Source organism: Trachypithecus francoisi, unplaced genomic scaffold, assembly GCF_009764315.1.
Source record: "Trachypithecus francoisi isolate TF-2019V2 unplaced genomic scaffold, Tfra_2.0 Lachesis_group0, whole genome shotgun sequence".
Lineage (NCBI taxonomy): Eukaryota > Metazoa > Chordata > Mammalia > Primates > Cercopithecidae > Trachypithecus > Trachypithecus francoisi.
The window spans coordinates 88850197-88869743 of NW_022681453.1; the positions used below are offsets into that span (position 1 = coordinate 88850197).

General features: G+C 41.3%; 1 protein-coding gene across 2 annotated transcripts in view; it reads right to left on the reverse strand.

Annotated features, from left to right (window-relative positions):
• The window catches only part of LNP1 (leukemia NUP98 fusion partner 1), a 61455-nt gene extending 42028 nt beyond the window's left edge, over positions 1 to 19427 (reverse strand). Inside the window, exon 1 of one of the 2 annotated variants that reach the window (XM_033211478.1) lies at positions 18528 to 19427. The gene's annotated coding sequence lies outside the window, so the exon portion shown is untranslated. The remainder of the gene's footprint in view (positions 1 to 18527) is intronic. The other variant, XM_033211479.1, reaches the window with a different exon arrangement.
• Between the last annotated feature and the right edge of the window lie 120 nt (positions 19428 to 19547).

A 19547-nucleotide genomic window follows, 5' to 3' on the forward strand; every position in this document is an offset into this window, starting at 1 on the left:
CAAAACTAAGTGACAAGTTGACCCCCAAGATGTCCTCTACTCCCAAGTGCAGGTTGTGAGGTCAAACCACCAATATAGCTATAGACCTGGTATGGTTGTCCATGCAGGAGGAAGAGGAAAGAAGCAATAGGGCATCCTCCAGACCTGAGAACAGGAGAACCACAAAATAGCCAATAGTTTGGAAAGCACAGGGAACCAATTGGAGAATAGTAGCTGAAACTGGGAAGGATTTGTCCTCTCCAATACTGAGTGAGTACAAAAAGCCTGTGGTAAGGAGGACTGAAAGGGCTGAACTGTCCAGCCACCATAAACTCTCAAATCTGACCTGCTAGGACAAAGCTCACACTGAGGAGAAACTGTGAAGAGTGGAATCAAAACTGCAGTAGACAGGGACAACAGAGATAAAGAGTTGATCTAAAACAAAATGGGATGGGGAACACAGCCAGCACATCTTAGAAAGCAAGCTGCCATATTTGTAAACACTACACAAGCACAACAGAAGAGGAAGCTCTGTGGAATTTCAAAAACTTTCCTGCACCCTATGTCATTCTAAGAGTTCCAGAATTGTACATAAAAATGAGGGACAGAAAATATCTAGGTAGAATCTCACATAGCATTTCTGTTTTAAAAATGAGACTATAGACCTACAGACAATGAAAGCATGACAAAAAAAAAAAAAAGTACCTACAAAACAGATCAGTGTTGTTAGCCACTATTTCAACATGAACTAAATGATAGTTACAAAGTGATATGAAGTGAGGCACGGTGGCTCATGCCTGTAATCCTAGCACTTTGGGAGGCCGAGGCAGGGGATCACCTGGGGTCAGGAGTTCAAAACCAGCCTGGCCAACATCGTGAAACCCCATCTCTACTAAAAATACAAAAAAAAAAAAAAAAAAAAAAAACTTAGCCAGGTGTGGTGGCAGGTGCCTGTAATCCCAGCTACTCAGGAGGCTGAGGCAGTAGATTTGCTTGCACCCAGGAGGCAAAGGTTGCACTGAGCCGAGATCGCACCACTGCACTCCAGCCAGAGTGACAGAGTGAGATTCCATCTACAAAATAAATAAATAAATAAATAGTATGAGACATGAAAGAACAAAACAGAATTAGAATAACATACAAATGATATGATAAAACTCAGGAAATACTCAGAAATAAAGAGAAAAAAATCATGTCAGAAAGGGTTAAGCTAGAAGGAATGAGTAAAAAATGCAATCAATAATGTCTCCAAATAAATAGAAGATAAAAAATATTTTTTTAATAAATGAAGAAAGAAATCAGAAGAATTCAAGACTAACCATTACAAAGATATGCAAAGGAGAGTGACATTATAGATGATGAACTCCCCCAAAAAGAAAAGCAAAGCAAGGGAACGGAGCAAATACCGTAACTCAAAAAAACGTTTTCCTGAAGAGAAAAAAAAGATTTAAAACTACATATTGAAAAAGTATACTGGCAGGGAGAGGTGGCTCACGTCTGTAATCCCAGCACTTTGGGAGGCCGAGGTGGGTGGATCATCTGAGGTCAGGAGTTCAAGACTGGCCTGGCCAAAATGGTGAAACCTCGTCTCTACTAAAAATATAAAAAAATTAGCCAGGAATGGTGGCGTGGGCCTGTAATCCCAGTTACTCAGGAGGCTGAGGCAGGAGAAGTGCTTAGCCTAGGAGGCGGAGGTTGCAGTGAGCCAAGATCGCGCCAATCCACTACAGTCTGGTGTCAGAGTGAGATCCTGTCTCAAAAAAAGAAAGAAAGAAAAAGAAAAAGAAACTATATATTTGAAAATATCAACCCCATACAACCAACACCAGGACATATCATAGTATGTTTGCTATATTTTAAGAGAGAAAGAAAGATTCCTTAAGGGAACCTGGGCAGAGATGGGGAGAGGGAGGTAATAGAGAGCATGAGTTATAAGGAAAAGACAATTAGATTATCAGCAGACCTTTTGCTAGCAATGTTTTATGGCCAAGGAAAATATATGAACTTAAGATACCAAGGAAACATTGCTTTGGAAGTATGGTTGCCAAAAAGCATACTGTCAGCACAATTAGAATAAAAAATATGCACAGAAGCAAAAAGATAAACAAGGAAAGAAAGAAGGTATGAGCTAGGAATTTTATACCTAGCAAAATCAACTGTGGCAGAAATGAACTTGAATGGGACATGTCAAGATGAACTCAAGGGGAACAGCATACACCTGGGCCTGTTACTGGGTTGGGGCAAGAGGATGGAGAGCATTAGGACAAATACCTAATGCATGCAGGGCTTAAAACCTAGACGATGGGTTGACAGGTACAATAAACCACCATGGCACATGTATACCTATGTAACAAACCTGCATATTCTGCACATGTATCCTGGAACTTAATGTAAAAAAAAAAAACTAAACAAACAAAAAAAGTATTTATATATTTAACCAAAATATTTTTTTACAATAAGGACCAAAAACACCAAAAAAAAAAAAAAAAAGTTATACTCAAGGTATTATTTATATCCTGACTCTGTCCATTGAAAAGGCCTAGAAGCAAGGGCCAACCCAAATGCAGTGAAAACCCAGACTGTGGTCTTGAAATGCCAATTCTCATTAAACAACAACAGCAGCAGCAGCAACAAAAGATTAAAAAATAAATGAAGACAAAGAAAACAAAACAAAACAGGGCTTCTTGAAAAAAGTGGCTGATTCCTGGTCTGTTGCAGGAAATAAACAAAATGACCTTGGAACCTCTTGACATAATAGAGAACAAGGAAACTATGAATGACAAGTAGGATTTTTTTGTTTGTTTGTTTTTCAAAAAGACTCAAAGCCTCAGATGGAACAGTCTGAATTTCAATTTCCCCTTATAAAAATATCAACTAATAAATGAAAACGTGAGAAGAGAATTAGAATATTGCCATTTTGTGATCACCACTGAATTAGTGAGCATTAAGCATAAAGGGTTGCTAATATTACAGAGAGACAATCAGACATTATCTGCCTTCTGCCTTGCAAAGGAATCAAACCTTGGTCTAGTTCAGACTCTAGGTGCATCTACCAATATAGATTACAAGAAACTTAGAAAACATCAATTTTTGCTAATGGACAAGACTAAACCACGGCATCTGGGGTTGCACACTTGAGTGACAACACAACTTTTTTCTTTTTTTTTTTTAAAGCAAGCAAACTATTGTTGATAGTCAAGATAATGGTTACTTATAAGTGGTAGAAGAGGATTTGTGATTTGGATAGCAGTCATAGAAGAAGCTTCTAAGGCGGTGGCACAGTTCTATTTCTTGGCTTCAATGGTGAAAGATAACATCAAGGGTGTTATCTTTATGATAATCTATCCATTCTTCTACTGGTAAGCTTTTATGTAATTTCCACTTTTTGCTATTACACGCAATGGTGCCCTAAACAGGTTTTTTGTGTGTGCAGTGTTTTCTATCTAGAGGTGAAATCTCTGGATTGGAGGTATCTGACTCTTCCATTTTATTAAACCGTAACAGTTGAGAAAAGGAACTCACAAAAAGTATTCATAATGGTTGGCTCTCTAAAGTAGTTAAATCAATTTACAATTCCATTTTTTGACATCCTTGCCTCACTGGTACTGCTGGATTTAAAAACTGTTGCCAATATTGTAGATGCAAAAATGAAATTTCATTGGTGTCTTAATTTGTATTCCCCTATTTATTAGTGAGATTAAGGATGTTTTCATATGTATATTTTCCATTTGCACTTCTTTTACAAGTAGCTTGTTTATATCCTTTGCTCATTTTTCTTCAGAGTTGTCTTTTTCTTACTGATCTATAGGAGTTCTACATGTATTCTGTATATTAACCTTCTATAAGTTTTAAACATCACAAATACCTTTTCCCAGTATGTCTTATCTTCCGACCCTTTGCAGTATATGTTTTCTGTAAGTTAAAATCTTTTAATGTACCCAAACTGATCTTTTTCTTCATAAGCTTATCCTTTACCCTATCACAAAGTCATCAAGATATTCTCTCATATTTTCTCCTAAAAGTTTAAAGTTTTAGTTTCCTGGGATTTTAATCTATTTGCCATTTTGTGTATGGTATGGGGTAGAATTCTCCTTTAATTTTTGTTATTTAGGTATCTTTATTAGTTTTCTTTGGCTGTATTTCAACTTACCACAAACTGAGCAGCTTAAAACCACACAAATGTATCATCTTACAGTCTCTAAGACTTAGAAGTCTGAACACAGGTTAGCTGAGTCCTCTATTAAGGGTCTCATTAGACTGAAATCAAGGTATTTGAGGCTCATGTGTCTTCCAAGTCCACCCATTATTGGATGAATTCAGTTTCCTGTAGTTGTGGGGCATTTTCTCGCTGGCTGTTGGCCAGGGATCACTCTAAGCTCCTAGAGTTCCTTGCTATGTGACCCCTCCATGGGCAGTTTGCTTCTTCACAGCCAGCAGGAAAAATCTTTCACTTCCAATCTCTTTGACCTCTTTGAAGGGCTCATCTTGATTAGATCAGGTATACTCGGGATCATCTGCCCTTTGATTAACTTTTTTTTTTTTTTTTAAGAGTCTAGCTGTATTGCCCTGGCTGGAGTACAGTGGTGTGATCTTGGCTCACTGCAACCTCTGCTTCCCAGGTTCAAGCGATTCTCCTGCCTCAGTCTTCCAAGTAGCTGGGATTACAGGTGTCTGCCACCATGCCTGGCTAATTTTTGTACTTTTAGTAGAGACAGGGTTTCACGATGTTGTCCAGGCTGGTCTCAACCTCCTGACCTCAAGTGATCCGCCCACCTCGGCCTCCCAAAGTGCTTGGATTACAGGTGTGAGCCACCGCACCTGGCCCCTTTCATTAACCTTGATTAAACCATCTTGAACCCTTCAGACCAACCCATTCAGCAGCTGAATAACACGGAGTGATCTCTGTTGATATTACCAGAGGAGCCATGTCCAAATTCCTGAGCAACAAAATTATGATATGTAATAAAACAATGTTTCAAGACACCGAGTTTTGGGGTAGTTTGTGAAGCAGCAACAGATAGTCAGAACATAGTTACAAAAACAATTTTTTTTTTTTTTTGCAGTTTTGAATGTTTCTCAAAATTTGACAAAATTGGGTCTTTTCTTCATTGTTGAAGTTAAGGCTATTTTCCACTGGTGGGAAAAAATGGCAGAAAGATGGAAAAGCACGGACTAGAGGCTCTCAGGTTCAGTGCTAGAGCAATGCTAAGATCAGCACTGCGTAACCATGGCTACTAGTCTGAATGCCTTTTATGAGTGAATACTGTAGGCCCATCACTTAGTAATGGACCAGCATTTTCATGCAAATCATAAAAAGAAGCACCTTTCTCCAGGCAGACAAAGTCTGACTTAAGGCTGTGCTGAGCAAAGTGCAGGCTGAACCTCAATCCCCACTTGCCCCAGCATCCTTGTGTAGGGCACCATGAGCATAATCTGTATGTAATATCTTTATAAATTAAAGTGCAGGGCAACAATTCTGCATTTACAAATGACACAAATTCTTGTGGGTGGCAATGAACTAAATTGATGAAGATGGAAAGATCTTATAAATTCATGTGAGTGGGAAGAAAGGTGGCAAATGAGCGCATAAAATATACATATGAGCTATCAGTCACAGCTAAGGAGAGGAAACTAGTGTTACTACAGATTGTTCCCTGAAGATAAATGCAGATGCTCCTTCTGACAGCAAAAAGGGCAACCACTTGATTGAATCATAAAGTGACATTCCCTCTGAGAAGTGAAGCAGTACCACCCACTCAACTGATGCTTTCATGGAAGTTGAATAATGCAGAAACCATCAGGATTGGGAAAAAAATAACGGCATAAGGGCTCAAAAGAAACAGGCTTCTATATATCATAAATGAGATACAAAGCACAAACCAATCAGGTCTTCCAGGAAGCAGCTTCAGTAGTGGAGGTGGTAGCAGTGACCACAGCATGCTAGGGACTGGGATCTAGCTAGAGGCTACAGAGGTGGTTGTGATGGAAGTAGACTATTTCTGGTGATGGCAGCCGCAGCAGCAGGAGCATTGGTGTCCCAGCTGACACCCGTGGTACTGGACAGCAATGGTGGCGCCAGGCTGCTAATATTGACAACAATATCAGTTAGAAACTTGTTCAACAAACACTTCATCAACTTTTTATTTGGCATTGACCATGTTTCAGGTATTGTGTTGGGTGGATAAATAAAGTTAACAGGCACCCATCATATGCCCAACCCTCTTATAGATACAGGAGTACACAGATGACTAGAATATGGTCCCTGCCCTTCAGGGACTCAGAATTGAGCACAGGCAGCAGATATGAGAATGAATAATTATGGCAATATAGTAATTATGAGGAAGAAATAGAAACTGAGGTATGATCTAATACAAAAAGAGAAAACATATTACTTTGCTCTGACATACAGAATTAGAGAAGGCATTGTAGATTTTGTACAGGATACAAAATAAATCAGACACAGCTTCTAACGTTGAGATACTTATAATCCAGTAGATGAGTTAGGACAAATATAATACTATAAAACAAGGCAGAAAAGTAATAAGTTTTGAGAAAGTCCCAGAAAAAGTATTTTGGGAGTTTAGGGGAAGCAAGTAAGAGACAATAAATATTTTTTTTAAGTAAATGCAAATCCTACCTATTCCGTCCATACTATTGTTTGGATATGGTTTGTTTGTCCCCACCAAAATGCAGGTTGACGGCCGGGCGCGGTGGCTCAAGCCTGTAATCCCAGCACTTTGGGAGGCCGAGACGGGTGGATCACGAGGTCAGGAGATCGAGACCATCCTGGCTAACACGGTGAAACCCCGTCTCTACTAAAAATACAAAAAACTAGCTGGGCGAGGTGGCGGCGCCTGTAGTCCCAGCTGCTCGGGAGGCTGAGGCAGGAGAATGGCGTGAACCCGGGAGGCGGAGCTTGCAGTGAGCCGAGATCCGGCCACTGCACTCCAGCCTGGACGACAGAGCGAGACTCCGTCTCAAAAAAAAAAAAAAAAAAAAAAAAAAACGCAGGTTGAAATTTGATCCCAAATGTGGCATTTGGGAGGTGGGGCCTAATGGAAGGTGTTTGAGTCAATGGGGTGAATCCCTTATGCTTGGTGCTGTTCTCATGGTAGTGAGTTCTTGCTCTCTAGAGACTGGATTAGTTCTCTGTGAACAGATTAGTTCCCAAGAAAGTGGGTTATTACAAAGCAAGGTTTCTTGTTTGGTTTGTCTTCACACATGTTCGCATCCTCTTTGAACTTCTTTGCTGTATTTTGATCTAGTACATGGCCTCCTCCAGAAGCCAAGCAGATGCCAGTGCCATACTTCTTAGCATGCAGAACCATGAGCTAAATAAATTTATTTAGAAATTACCCCGCCTCAGGTATTCTGTTATAGCAACACAAAAATGGCTAGCACAATCTTGAATGTCACTTTTTCCTTCTTTGATACCTTTAGTGAATATTTATTTACTTAAAACAATATTTATTGAGTACCTATTATATGCTATTATGGACTGAGTATTTTTGTCCCCCATGTTCCCCCAAAATCCACATGTTGAAGCCCTAACCCTCAGTGCGATGGTATTTGGAGATGGGACTTTGGGGAGGTAATTTGGGTTAGATGAGGTTATGAGGGTAGGGCCTTGGTCTGATGAAATTAGTGCCCTTATAAGAAGAAACACCAGAGAATTTATTCTCTCTCTCTCCGCATGCATAAAAGATGTCATGTGAGAAACAGAGGGAAGGTGGCTTACAGTAAGCCAGGAAGAGAACCCTCACAAGAAAACAAATAGACCAGAACTTTGATCTGGGACTTCCCAGCCTCCAGAAGCATGATAAACAAATTTCTGTGGTTTATGCCACTCACTCTGTTTGTTATAGCAACACTTGTAGAGTACTACAGATTTTGGTACTAAGAGTGGGGCATCTGACCTCCAAAATTCATGTCCTTCTTACATACAAAATACATTCATCATTCATCTCAACCTAATGTGCTAAAAGTCTTAACTCATTACAACATCATCTCTAAAGCCTAAGGTCCAATGTCTCATTAAATATCATCTAAATCAGGTATGGGAGAGAACTAAGGTGTGATTGATCCTGAGGCAAAATTCTCTCCAGGTGTGAACCTGTGAAACCAGACAAGTCATGGGCTTCTAAAATATAATGATGAGACAAGGCATAGGATAGACATTCCCACTCCAAAAGGGAGAAATAGCAAAGAAGGAAGAGGAGATGGCTCTTGTAACAAGTCCAAAATCTAGCAAGGAAAATTCCATTAGATCTTAAAACTAGAGAATAATCCTCTTTGGTTCATCTCTCTGCCCCCCAGCCAAACTGGGGTGGTAGCACCATTCTCACAGCTCTCCAGGGTAGCCTTGCCCCTTCAGCTTAAGGAGTAAGGCCAGTCCACAAGCTGTCTGCCAGGGCAACCCTGACCCTGATGTAGTAGGCAAGGGTTCCTGACCCACCAAAACTGGAAGGGCAGACCCACTCTCTGAAAAACGGGAGGGGCCGGACCTACTCCCCAGGCCTGTAGTGGGACTGGCAGCCTTGAGGGTTTCTGAATTGCCGTTGGAGTCAGTCTTCCCTTTTCTTGAAGCATAAAGTATTTTCAGAGCCAAATAGCTCTATGGTCCCATCCAGTAAAATGGATGGTCCCATCCAGAAAATCTGATAGCTTTCCTTCATCCTGTCTCATTTTTTCTGTCTCCTTAGTCTCAGCTGGCAGTGTTGCTGCTGGTAAAATCCCATCTCTATTCTTGGCTTCTGATGAGATGGCTGATTAAGTCCATAAGTTGTACCCAATCTCCATGTTCTGGCTCCTTTTTCCTTAACCATTCCTTCTTCAATTCACCTCTCCTCTCTTGCATTTTACTATAAGCAGTAAGGAGGACCCAAGGTGTACCTCTGATACTTAACCTAGATATCTCCTCTGCTACATATCCAATTTCACCACTTGCAAGTTCTACTTTGCACAACACTAGAACGCAATTCAGCCACATTCTTTGCTACTTTATAATAGAGATCACCTTCCAGTTTCCAATTGTTTGTTCTTTGTTTCTATCTGAGATCTCACCAAAATGGCCCTTAACATCCACATTTGAATGAATATTCTGTTCATGTATTTATGTATTCTCTAAGAAAATAGAAACTTTGTTTCTAGCTCTCCTCTTTACTTTCTGAACCCTCACCAACATTGCTTTTAACATCCATATTTCTATCAACACCTCCTTCACAGCAACGTTGGCTTTTTTGAGCAGGTACTTCAAACTCTTCCAACCTGTACCCATCACCCAGTTCCAAAGCTAATTCCATACGTTCAGGTATTTTTCTGTCACATTAGCACCCCCCTCCTAGTACCAAAATCTGTATTAGGGTTCTTCAGAGAAACATGACTAATTATAGACAAATAAGATAGGTAAATAGATAGATAGATAGATAGATAGATAGATCGCTACAGAGGTAAGCTATGTACACATATATTTATGCAAATATATTTATTAAATATATACAAATATATATTTAGGCCGTGTGTGGTGGCTCATGCCTGTAATCCTAGCACTTTGGGAGGCTGAGGTGGGTAGATCGCCTGAGGTCAGGAGTTCGACACCAGCCTGACCAACATAGTGAAACCCCGTCTCAACTAAAAATACAAAAATTAGCTGGGCACAGTGGCAGGTACCTGCAATCCCAGATACTCGGGAGGCTAAGGCAGAATCACTTGAACCCAGGAGGCGGAGGTTGCAGTCAGCCAAGACCACGCCACTGCACTCTGGCCTGGGCTACAAGAGATACACACACACACACACAAAATATATATATACACATACATATATCCCACACACACACAGATATATATACACACACACACATATATAGATATTTGTGTGTGTGTGTATATATATCTGTGTGTGTGGGATATATGTATGTGTAGGACTGCAGACGCCCACAACCATGCCCAGCTAATTTTTGTATTTTTAGTAGACACAGGGTTTCACTGTCTTGGCCAGGCTGGCCTCGAACTCCTGACCTCATGATCCACCCACCTGAGCCTCCCCAAGTGCTGGGATTATAGGCGTGAGCCACCGCACCTGGCCTATTTATTTATTTATTTACACAATTTTGGAGGCTAAGAAGTCCCATGACCTATAGTAAGCAAGCTGGAGACCCAGGAGAACTGATAGTGTATTTTCAGTCTGAAAGTCACTAGGCTCTATACCTAAGAAGAGCTGATATTTCACTTCAAGTCCAAAGGCAAGAAAAGACAAATACCCCAGCTCACGGAACTTAGGCAGGAGGAGTTCCCACGGGAAGGTCAAGTTTTTGTTCTATTTGGTACCTCGACTGATTGAATGAGGGCCAGCCACATTGAGGGCAATTTGCTTTACTCACTGTGCCAATTAAAATATCAATCTCAACCAAAACACTCTCACACAGGAAAGTAGAGCAAGATGATGGAATAGGACTCTCCAACCATTTTCCCCCAGAGAAACATGAATTTGAACAACTATCCATGCACAAAATACCTTCACAAGAGCTAAGGAAACCAGGTGAGAGATTACAGCACCTGGTTATAGCATAATAATAAGAAAAGACACATTTAAGTGGGTAGGAAGAACAGTTTTACATTACCCATGTCACCATTCCCCCAAGACCAGGCAGCACAGCCTGGAAAAAGATATTGTCTGCTTGGGAGGAAGAGAGGAAAGTAAATGTAAGACACTGCCTTGGACCCCAATACCAGGCCTGCCACAGTAAAACTCAGCACTGGGTAGACCCCCATGCCCCATGACTTCAAGCCAGTAACTGCAGACTGAGACTCTAGACCCATCCCAGCAGCAGATGGGAAACTATAGCCCCTGGGAGACAAACTTGAGTTCCAGCCCACATCACCATCAGCCAACTACAGTGGTTTGGTTCCAAATAATCCACAGCAACAGGTAGGCCTCAGTGGCTGCAAGCTTCAGATGTACCCCAGTGCTGCACTAGCCTCAGCAGCTGTGGATTTTGGGTGCACCCAAGTGCTGCACCATCCTCAGCAGCCACAGGATTCCATCCCAGTGCTAAGTCAGCTTCAGTGGCTAATGGGGTTTCAGCCTGGCACTGTGCTGGTCACCATAGGGAGTACATAGCACTCCCTAGAGCTGCAAGGGATGCAGTGGTCACAGGCTCAGGGACCACACCAAATGACCTGCCTAGAATATCTGGACAGGCTTACTGTTACAGGATGTTCCCAGACAAAGCCAGACTGTGAAGGCTGGAATAAGTAACTGCTTCTTCAATGCACACACATTGACACACGACCATAGGGATCAAGAACAATCAGGGAATCATGACATCACTAAACAGACAAAATAAGATGCCAGTGACAGACCCTAAAGACACAAAGATATATCAACTATCTGCCAAGGAATTCAAAACAGCTGTTTTAAAGAAGCTTAAAGAACTTCAGAAAATACAGAGAAACAATTCAATAAAATTAGGAAAACAATAAAGGGTCAGATGAGAAATTTAACAGATAAAATGAAATAATAAAATCAGACCAATTTTGGAGCTGAAAAATACAATGAATGAAAAAATGTAATAGAGAGCATCAAGAGCAGGATTGATCGATCAGAAGAAAGAATCTGTAAACTTGAAGACAGGTTATATGAAAATATACAGAGGAGAAGAAAGAAAAAGAGTGGGAAGGAACAAAGAAACTTTATAGGGTTTATGGGATAGTATCAAAAGAGCAAATATGCAAGTTATCAGCATTCAAGAGGGAGTAGAGAAAGATAAGGGTGTAAAAGGCTTATTTAAAGAAGTAATAGCAGAAAACTTCCCAAACCTGGAGAAAGATATAAATGGCTAAGTACAGGAAGGTCAAAGATTTGCAATCAGATTCGGTCCAAATAAGACTACCACAAGACATATTACAATCAAACTCTAAAGATCTAAGACAAAGACAGGATCCTAAAAGCAGCAAGACAAAAGAAGCAAGTAACATGTAAGGCAGTTCCAATATGCCTAGCAGCAGATTTCTCAGCAGAAACCTTACAGGCCGGGAAAGAGTGGTATGATATAGTCAAAGTGCTAAAGGAAAAAAAAGACTGTCAATCAAGAATACCGTGCTCAGCAAAACTGTCATTCAGAAATGAACATGAGATAAAGACTTTCCCAGTCACACAAAATCTGAGGGAGTTCATCACCACCAGACCTGTCTTACAAGAAATGCTAAGGGGTGTTCTTCAAGCTGAAAGGACACTAATGAGAAACACAAAAACATCTGAAAGTATAAAACTCACTGGTAAAAATATGTACATAGCCAAATTTAATTTATAATACTCTGATACTGTAATGGTAGCATTTAAATACTGTAAGGGGATGTGTAAATCACATATCTTTAGTAGGGCAAAAAGAAGTATTAAAAATAATAATTACAGCAACTTGTTGATGGATATGCAATATAAAAATACGTAAATTGTGAAACTGAAAGCACAAAATATTGAGAAAAGGAAGTGGAGTTAAAGTGTAGTAGTTTGTGTGTACATGTAAATAATCAAAGTTAACTGGTTATCAGTCTAAAATAACCTGTTATATCTATGTTTTTTGAAGCAAAAACCTATAATAGATACACTGTGGGGAAAAGAAAGAGAGATTAGACTGTTACTGTATCTATATAGAAAGAAGTAGACATAAGAGACTCCATTTTGTTCTGTATTTGAGATGCTGTTAATCTGTGACTTTACCCCCAACCCTGTCCTTGCAAGAGACATGTGCTGAGGTGACTCAAGGTTTAACGGATTTGGGGCTGTGCAGGGTGTGCTTTGTTAAACAAGTGCCTCAAGGCAGCCTGCTGGTTAAAAGTCATCACCATTCTCTTTTTTTTTTTTTTTTTTTTGAGACGGAGTCTTGCTCTGCCGCCCAGGCTGGAGTGCAGTGGCCGGGTCTCAGCTCACTGCAAGCTCCGCCTCCCGGGTTTACGCCATTCTCCTGCCTCAGCCTCCCAAGCAGCTGGGACTACAGGCGCCCGCCACGTCGCCCGCTAGTTTTTTTTGTATTTTTAGTAGAGACGGGGTTTCACCATGTTAGCCAGGATGGTCTCGATCTCCTGACCTCGTGATCCGCCCGTCTCGGCCTCCCAAAGTGCTGGGATTACAGGCTTGAGCCACCGCGCCCGGCCGTCATCACCATTCTCTTAATCTCAAGTACCCAGGGACACATACACTGTGGAAGGTCGCAGGGATCTCTGCCTAGGAAAGCTAGGTATTGTCCAAGGTTTCTCCTCATGTGATAGTCTGAAATATGGCCTTGTGGGAAGGCAAAGACCTACTCGACCCTCGCCTGACACCCGTGAGGGTCTGTGCTGAGGAGGACTAGTATAAGAGGAAAGAAGGCCTCTTGGCAGTTGAGATAGAGAAAAGCATCTGTCTCCTGTCCGCCCCTGGGCAATGGAACATCTCGGTGTAAATACCCAATTGTATATTCTATTTACTGAGATGGGAGAAAACGCCTTAGGGCTGAAGGTGGGACATGCTAGCGGGAATGCTGCTCTTTATGCACTAAAAAGGTTTATGGAGATGTTTGCATATGCATATCAAGGCACAGCACTTTACCTTAAACTTATTCATGTCACAGAGATCTTTATCCATATGTCTTACTGTTGACCTTCTCCCTACTATAATCCTATTATCCTGCCACTTCCCTTTTCTAAGATGGTAAAGATAATGATCAATAAATACTGAGGAAACTCAGAGACCGGGCGGGCGGGGGTCCTCTGTATGCTGAGTGCGGGTCCCCTGAGCTCACTTTTTCTTTCTCTATACTTTGTCTCTGTGTCTCATTGCTTTTCTCAAGTCTCTCGTTCCACCTAACGAGAAACGCCCACAGTTGTGGAGGGGCAGGCCACCCCTTCATACACTAAAAATAAAAATCAGCCAGATGCAGTGGCTCATGCCTGTAATCCCAGCACTTTGGGAGGCCGAGGCAGGCGGATCACGAGGTCAGGAGTTCAAGACCAGCATGGCCAACATGACGAAACCCCATCGCCACTAAAAATACAAAAATTAGCCAGGCGTGGTGGCGGGCGCCTGTAATTCCACCTACTTGGGAGGCTGAGGCTGGAGAATTGCTTGAACCCAGGATGGGGAGGTTGCAGTGAGCTGAGATCATGCCATTGCACTCCAGCCTGGGTGACAAGAGCAAGACTCCGTCTCAAAAAATAAAAATAAAAAAATAAAAATCAAGGAATCAAAAGCACCACCACAGACACATTTATAATGTTTAAACAGGTATCTGGGTATCCCATGGCCCAGTCAAACTGACACATGAAATTACCCATGACACCACCTCTGTTCTGGGCTCTGGCTGTACAAAATGAGAGGTTTTTTTTAGACGGAGTCTCGCTCTATTGGCAGGCTGGAGTGTAGTGGGGAGATCTCAGCTCACTGCAACCTCCGCCTCCTTGGTTTAAGCGATTCTCCTGCAGTCTCCTGAGTAGCTGGGATTACAGGCGTGTGCCACCACGCCTGGCTAATTTTTGTGTTTTTTTTTTTTTTTTTGAGATGGAGTCTCGCTCTGTCGCCCCGGCTGGAGTGCAGTGACTGGATCTCAGCTCACTGCAAGCTCCGCCTCCCGGGTTCACGCCATTCTCCTGCCTCAGCCTCCCAAGTAGCTGGGACTACAGGCGCCCGCCACCTCGCCTAGCTAGTTTTTTTTTGTATTTTTTAGTAGAGATGGGGTTTCACCATGTTAGCCAGGATGGTCTCGATCTCCTGACCTCGTGATCCGCCCGTCTCGGCCTCCCAAAGTGCTGGGATTACAGGCTTGAGCCACCGCGCCCGGCCAATTTTTGTGTTTTTAGTAGAGACAGGGTTTCACCATGTTGGTCAGCCTGATCTTGAACTCTTGACCTCAGGTGATCTGCCCACCTCAGCCTCCCAAAGTGTTGGGATTACAGGCACAAGCCACTGTACTCAGCCCACATAGGTAATTTCTAATAGTGCTAGGTGCTAATATCTTAGACCAAGGAAAGAGAAGAGGTGTATGAAGGGAGGCATGGGTGGGCAGAAACATTGAACCTTATAGTGAAAGTGAAAAGGATTTAAAAGTCTTTGTGCTCAAGAGTGAAATTACAGTTATGCTATATGAAGAACAATCTGATATCAAGGTTCAGGGTAACACATAGAAGAGAGGAACTAGAGGCAGAGAAGTTATCTGGGAAGCAAGCAAATATAGGCGTTAGGGAAGATGAACGAAATGAATAAAAGAGAAAAAAGAAGGGAATGTGATAGTACTAGGTGTTGAGGCCTTTGAGAAGTGATTAGATTATGAGGATGGAGCCCTTAAAAATGGGATGAATGCCTGAGTGCCCCTATAAAAGAGACTCCAGAGAATTTTCTTGCCCCTTTCCACTATTTGAGGACACAAACCAAATTTGCAGTCCTCAACCCAGAAGAGGGCTCTTACAGAACTTGACCATGCTGGTACACTGATCTCTAACTCCCATCCTCAGGAATTGTGAGAAATAAATTTCTGTAGTTTATTAGCTAAGTAGCTGTATGGTATTTTTGTTATAGCAGCCTGAACTGAGTAAGATGGGAAGAAACTATTTATAGAGCATCTGTTATGTGTTATACGTACTCTTAGGAGTTTTCACTTACATGAACTAAGAAGTGTCTGAAGATGTGAAAAGAAAACTATAAGAAAGATACTACAACAAAGTTGAATTTGTTGAAGACTTAACAGCTGATTTTGTGTTTAGGTGTATATATAAATACAACAACATAATCATTTGTGCTTGGGTAGGTAAGGTTGAAAAAGAGAGAGATCTAAAAAGGTCTATGGTTTCAAATATGAGTAACTGCTCAGGTAATAGTGGTATTATTAGAAAAAATGGATAACACAGGCTGGGCACAGTGGCTCATGCCTGTAATCCCAGCACTTTGAGAGGCCAAGGTGGGCGGATCACCAGGTCAGGAGATCAAGACCATCCTGGCTAACACGGTGAAACCCCATCTCTACTAAAAATACAAAAAATTAGCCGGGCCTGGTGGCGGGCGCTAGTAGTCCCAGCTACTCAGGAGGCTGAGACAGGAGAATCGCTTGCACCCAGGAGGCAGAGGTTGCAGTGAGCCGAGATCATGCCACTGTACTCTAGCCTGGGCGACAGAGCAAAACTCTGTCTTGGAAAAAAAAAAGAAAAAAGGATAACACAGAGAAAGAATGAGTGGGGGAAGATGATGAGTTGTATTTTTGACAAAAGTCAGAAATCCAAGAAAAACTGCTGAGTAATTAGTAGGAAACATAGGGCTAGAGGTAAAAAGAGAAGCTATGCCAAAAGATATATAGACTGTGATTATCTGCACAGAAATGGTACCTGAAGCAATGAGATTTACTTTGGTTACTAATGGAGAGATTGAAGATAAAGAAGAAGACATATTCTAATAAATTCCTCACTTGAGGAATATCTAGAGCTGTGCTGTCCAATATGGTAGTCTTTAGCCACATGATACTACTTAAGTCAATTAAATAATGAAAGCTGTAGTCCTTGTCACACTACATTTCAAGTGCTCAATAGCCACATGTGGCTAGTGGTTACCATATTGGACATCATAAATATAAAACATTTCCAACATCATAGAAAGCTGTGATGGACAGCACTGATCTAGAGTTTGGTCAGAGTGTAGAAGAACCACAAGAATCTATTCTCCTGAAAGCCAAGGGAAAAAACATTTCAAGGAGAGAATAATCAATGGTATCAAGTAAAAGTGAGTGACAGCCAACCTCTCCCCCACAAAAAAAATAAAATAAAAAAATGAATTTTATGACTTCTAAAGCACTTTCAGACTAATTATAAAGTTGTAAACTAGATTACAACAGATTTTGGATGAAATGGGTGCCAAATAAGTAACAGATGTAGACAATTCTTTTCAGTAATTTTTCAGTAAGGAAAAACTGAATGAAAACATCAGACAGCTGAAAGAGAATAGAACTGTTCTATATGTACGTGCTTAATATAAGCAGATTTGTGCACTGGCTGGAAGGCTTGGACGCCAGTCAACCAGCTATTTACCAACTCTAGCAATCTGAAAGGATTTTCATGTAGCAATGACAATTGAAGGGGCACAATTACATCATTTTAAAACAATAAGGAGCCTTAAAAATAATCTAATCCACCCCTCCTCACATTATAAAGAAAGCAGAGTTGCCCAGGGTCACACACACAACTCAGTGGTATTAAAATCTAGAATATGAATTCAGGTCAGCAGGGCATGGTGGCTTATGCCTGTAATCCCAGCACTTTGGGAGGCTGAGGTGGGTAGATCACCTGAGTTCAGGAGTTCGAGACCAGCTTGGCCAGTACACAAAAAATTAGCCCGGCATGGTAGTGGCCTGTAATCTCAGCTACTCGGAGGCTGAGGCAGGAGAACTGCTTGAAGCCTGGAGGTGGAGGCTGCAGTGAGCCAGGATGGTGCCACTGCACTACAACCTGGGCAACAAGAAACTCCATCTCAAAAAAAATAAAAATAAAAATAAAGTAACTCAGGTCTTCCACAACCTAGTCCATTAGACTAACTCATTCAACTGCCTCCTAAGACACAGATCAAAGGTGAAGAAAGCTTCTTCAGTTGAGTTCCACTAATCTACCAAGAAAATGATAATGTCTATGTTCACATATACACAACTTCAATTTTTTAGAAATGAAATGCAGTACATGACTTATTGACTTTAACATTTAGAAAAACTGAGAACTAAGCATTACTTTGTATCTATTACTTTGTAACAAACATCAAAAGAACTTTAAATATTATCTAAGTAAATCTTTACTATAGCCTGAGAGGTAGATGTTTTCATCATTTCACAGATTAGAAAAACATGCAGCAGATCAGTAAGGTCCCAAAGCCAGTAAGCGACATCCTCAACGTGGCTCTACACTACCATCAATTAGGAAATGGAGGGGAAAAGAAGAGAGCAGCATAGGCTAGGGAATGGAAATGAGATGTTTATTTAAGTATAAAAGTAACCAGAACAGATTCGTTTACTAATGCCAACCTTCAAAATAAAGCCAAACAAAATGAGGCCTTCAGATAAATATTAATCTAAAAAATGTTTCAAGAAAATAACAGCGATTCCCTTTGGAGAGGGGAACTGTGCAGCTGGGGACAGGGATTGAAGGAAGACTTTTCACAGTGAACTCTGTAACTTTTGGAGTTTAACCATAACAGTGTATTGCTTACTCCAATAAATAAGAAAAAGGTTTTTCAAAAAAAAAAAACTTTAAATATGTTTTAGTTCCTATCAAGTTTGTAATTGTTAGCATTCTACAATCCTCCAACAGGCCACAGAAAAACTGAAATTTCAGAAAACAAAAAATCCTAACTTCTGTTCTGAAAAAGGCAAGGCAGAGCTTATATTAAGGGGAGGAAAATTTGCCTTTGGGGATTGGGGGATCAGGAGGGGAGAGAAGCCGATTGCCTGCAATCATCAACTCAATTCCATTCCTATTTTTAGCCCATTTTTTTAGTCTGTTGCTAAGAAACCCTGTTGCCCGAAGGCAATTTACTAATAGGAACTTACATGAAGCAGGAGAAACCGGTGATCCTGAAATTCTTTCAAATCAGGCCATTCTATTTTAATCAGTCCATTTTGGTGCCACTTGGTAAAATATCTCCTTTAAATCTTTTTGTAGCTCTACTGTGATGTTGTTGCACTTGAAAGCAAAACAATCATTTACGAAATTTTAATGTAAGGCTTCCGCAAACCAGTATACCAGAAATGGAGCGCCATAGTTCTGGACTTTTTCTATTAATAGTTGTCTTTTCTTCATGAAAATACCGTGAATTCCAAACAATGCCTTGCAAGGTAATTTTATGTTTTAAGAGATCTGGGGCAGAGCATCGGAAAAAGAGTTGATAAAGCTATTACAGAAACGAAAGTTTATGAATTGAAATTACGACCTGGGAATGAGAGAAGAGGGCTGAGACAGCTATTGCAAAATAACCCGGGGGGTGTGCGGACCTGAGCGAGATGTGGGCTGGTGTGTCACGTAGATATCAGTTCAAGATACAAATACGTCAAGAAAGGCTGGAAGCCGGCGGGAACCCTGACGCTTCGCATTTCTACCAACTCAGTTTAAGAAACCCCTAACAACGTAGAAGTCATCGCTTTCGTAATTTGGTGCCGACGACAAGCCATAGCGACCACGCTCAAACCGTTTCGACTGCAGCCAACCTAGAAGTGCCATTTCCACCTAGTCTTCTGCCATCGCTAACCTCCCCTATAACCTCAAATTCGTCCAAACTAAAATCTGGCTGTGTTAGTGATAAGAAGTTCAGTGATGCAGCAGGCTTCTTCAGCAGGGAGCTCTTTCCTCACACATCTTTAAAAGTCCTTCCAATCTGTTGGTTTCCCGGGCACGCGGGCAGAAAATCGAGCTAACGGCCACAGAGGTTCAAGAGGTGCCAACGTGGCTATAACGGGAAAACTGGATCCGAAATCAACCAGTAAACTGGGTAGCTAGCTCTACGCCCCGCCCACCATCCTTGCCAGCCAATAGCCTTCACAACTCGTCTGCCACTCCCGCCCATTCCAGTGCTA